Source organism: Nannospalax galili, unplaced genomic scaffold, assembly GCF_000622305.1.
Source record: "Nannospalax galili isolate Female #2095 unplaced genomic scaffold, S.galili_v1.0 scaffold593, whole genome shotgun sequence".
NCBI classification, from domain to species: Eukaryota; Metazoa; Chordata; class Mammalia; order Rodentia; family Spalacidae; genus Nannospalax; species Nannospalax galili.
Window position 1 is genome coordinate 104088 of NW_008332686.1, and position 4155 is coordinate 108242.

The window sequence follows — 4155 nt, forward strand, 5'->3', positions numbered from 1 at the left end:
AAAAAATTTTTAAAAAGCGGTCTCTATACTGATTTCCACAATAATTATATGAGGTTGCAATTCCACCAAGAGTGGAAGAGGGTTGCCCTTTCACTGTATCTACACCTGGATTTGGTATCACTTGTTTTCTTTTTTAAAATGTTTTATTAAGCTTCATAATCATACAACAGTTATCAATCAAACCCAGACCCCATCCTTCATCCATGCCTCCCCCATCCCCCAGTTGGACCTCATGTGCTCCACCATACTTGATAAGTCCTATCCAGTCAAACATTTGTACCCAGATGCACATTTGTCTAATCAGTGCAGATTTGTCTAATCAGTCAATCCAGAGATCACATGCAAGGCATACTCTCCCCCATCCAGCAGCAACCAACCTCCAACAGCTCTCAGTCTAGGGCAGTCCCACCACCCATCTCTCTCCTCTTCTCTGGGCCTTTGTTCAGTTGAATTGGCATGGGTCCTGTGCTCGATGCCACCATTGGCACAAGTTCACATGTGCAAGGTTCCAGGGGACTGAAAGCCTCTGCTTCCCTGTGTTCATGGACCATCCTTTGTTCTCTTAATCTTAGCCATTATGACTGTGGTTAGAAAAAAATCTTAAAGTAGATTTTACTTGTATTTTCCTAATTAGTAAGAATGTTGAACACCTTTTAAAGCATTTCTTAGCCATTTTTATCTTTTGAGTACTCTCTAGTCAGATCCATGGACTAAATTTTAATTTGGTTATTGGTTTTCTTGATTCTTTGTTTTTTGAATTATTTCTGTGTTCTGGATAGTAATCTTCTGATGGATGAATGACTGGTGAAGAGTTTCTTTCCCACTCTGTGGACTTCCTCTTCACTTTACTGATTGTTTCTTTTGCTGTACAGAAAAAGAAGAAATGCTTATTTTGTCTCATGATCTCAGAGGCTTCCATCCATGAGTCTTTGACCCCATTGCTTTGGGAATGAAGTGGCATAGCACAGCATAGAGGGACAGTATGGTGATAGGGTAGATTTCTTCCTGGCAGCTGAGAAGCAAAGAGAAAGACAAGAAGTTGGTGGGGTATTGGTATTTCCTTCAAGGCCTGTCTCAGGATCATCTAACTTCTTCCACTAGGCCACATCACTCAGGTTTCCACCAACTTTCACTAGAGCCATGGGTGGAGACTAAGCCTTCAGCACATTACCTTTAGGGGGACAAAGGTTTAAGTAGGAAAACTGTTTCCAAAGTTAAAGACAAACTAGATGGCTCTTTAGGACACTGGGGTATGAATGGGTTGTAGACCTGAAAGTGTGAGGGTTTATCCAGAACTCAGGATCTGGCTCATGAATTTAATCTGAGATTGGTAATTGTGGTTCCAAGTAACACTCACAATTCGAATAAATCTTAGTTAAAAATGCCATGTTATCCCATTATCCCTTGTCATTTTATGAAGAAAAATGCTGATCTACAAATCCTCCTCACCTGTGTTAAATTTAAGCTTGCTTAGTTCAAGCATGGACTAGACATGCTATTTGACTTGAGTGCCATCTTGTGGTAAATGACACATCAGGATAAATGAAAGGACTATGGAGGATTGGAAATCACTTTAAAAAAAGTATTTAATAACCACACAATTAGAAGAAGCATTTCATTACAACAGTATTAACATATTCAATAACAATTTCTAGAGCTAAGATTCATCTCTTTCAAAATTGGGTTTAAATTTTTAGGTTTATAGTTGAATTAATACAGTTAAACAATATTGTACTCAGTATAAACCATATAAGACATAAAATTAAATGAGGTTTTGCCCCTGCTTCCCTGGGCCTGCAGGCCTCTCTCCTACCCACAGATCTCCCTCCGGGGTAAGTCCATTGCGCCCTCCAAGCCTTGACTCCCCCAGCCTCATTCACCCTCCCATTTCCCCTGCTGTTCTCTCCTCCTAGTTTGGGCCCTGCCCCATTCCTTGTCTTGGGGCCCCAGACACCTGGGGAACCAATACTACTTCCTTATCCTTTTCATCCAGACCAACATAGTGCCTTCTCTGGGCCCCAGGAGCACTGCTTCTGGGTCTGGCCCTGCCCTCACCTCCCTCTGCTTCCCTAGGCCTGCACCACTTACCAGCCTCTTTCTGGGACTCGGGGGCTGACCTTTCCTCTTCCTTATCCTTTGCATCCAGACCAACCCAGCTCCTCAGCGCAGTCCCCAGGAGTCCTTAGGGCCTCTTCCTGCCCCATCTGCCTTTGCATCTCTGGGTGGCATGGCCACCAGCTTCCCTAGACCAGCATCTTTCTTGGGCCAGACTCACAGGCCAGTCCAACCCCCAAATTCCTGGGGCCAAGATCATTCCTGGGGGGATCCAGACCTTAGCAGAAGGCCTTAAAACATCTGAACCTCATCTGAATTGGGCCTCTGTGGGAACTCCTGAAGACAAAAGTAATCCAGCCACTCCAATATAAAATCAAAAGAGGGAACCAGAAGCTTATATGAACCAGTTTTCATGCCCAAAAAAAAAAATTGTTGATTTTTCTGTGTGTATATCATACAGAACATCCCACACAATCTTATTCATCTATATACCCACTTCCCAAATGGCACCCTCCCGTAGCCTTCCCCCTCCCACATACTGGATACCATATACTCTGTCATCCCTGTTACTGTACACTGTGTTGTCAACACCCGCAGCCATTTTCCAATGCTTGTCCATCTGCTGAATCTAGTCAGCCTATCTAGAGATCCTTGTTTTAGGAACATCAGCTGTTCCTCATCTAGCAGCAATCAGTTTTCAATATTCCTTTAGATAAGATTGGGGTCCTATGTTCATTTTCCCAGTTCGATGCTGGGTTACTGTCTTGGAGTCTCTTATGCCACCTTGGCCAATAACTCAAAGAGACGTATCTCCTGTCCTGCAATGTTTCTTGTTATGTAGCCTTTAGGTATACATATAGACTCTTCAAATTATATTGACGCCATTAATCTTGGGTTATATTTTCCTTTTGGGTGTTTAAGACCCTACAGTTGGCTCAGATAAAACAATTTATCTTTACTCTTAAGGTCATTTTAGGATCTGTTCCTTAGGGGTGACATGGGCTTGGGAGGAGTCCCTGGCTCCTTTCTTTTACCAGTTCCATCTATGTGAAGATAAGTCAAAGGTCCTACTCGACCATGGCTGGCTTCACTTGGAAGCATGGAGGAAATATTTCCTCTGTGTTGACCCGCCTCTTCGTAGACTGGACACTGGTTCAGGTCAATCTGGTGGGGTCTCCATGGCCTCCTTGCTCAAGAGGACAGGTGAATCACCACAGTTACAGGCCGCTAAGGGAGATGCTCATAGTCCCCTGGAATGTAGTCTACCTAGGGGGCCAAGGAGCAAAAACTGTCCTTTATGTGCCCCTGATAAAATTAGTATAGGCCTAGCAGTATGGATGTTAAACATCCAAGAAGGTTATTTCCACGAGTCTGGTACTTTTATTTACCATATGCCTTTTAGATAGAGCTTGGGCAAAGACCAAACACTCTCAGATAAGCCTTGCTTAAGAATATATTACATTCTTTGATCTGGTTGTACGTATAATTTGTCAGTAGGTTGCTGGCCTAATATGGTTCCCTCTGGTTTTCTAAAACTAGCTGGGCATTGTTTATATCTCATATTGTCTAACTCATCCACCATGGTTTCCCCATTTAAGGTGCCCCATTTTTTCCATTTCTTCTTTAATAATGCCCTTCTCCTATGATCCCACCTCTCTTGAGCTCCTTCTTTCCCATTATCCCCTAGGTTCCTTGTATAACCTTCCCTCCCCCCCACTTAAAATAACCCCATTATTATCCATTCCTCCCTTGTTAACACCTGTTTTCTAGTATTCCTCTCTTTCAGATTCTTTCTTTTCCTTTACTTCCCTGGTTCCTCTTCATTATCCTCATTTTTGTAGTCATGTCTGGATACATATTCACATAAGGATTTGGTGCTAAGGTCCACATATAAGGGAGAACATATGCTGTTTTTTTTTTTTTTTTTTTTCTGAGTCTGTGTTACTTCACTTAGTATAACAGTTTCTAGTTCCATTCATTTACTTGCAACTTTCACGATTTCATCTTTCCTTACTGCTGAGTAAAATTATAAATGAACCACATTTTCATTATCCACTCATCAGTTGAGAGACACTTAGGTTGCTTCCATCTCTTAGCTAT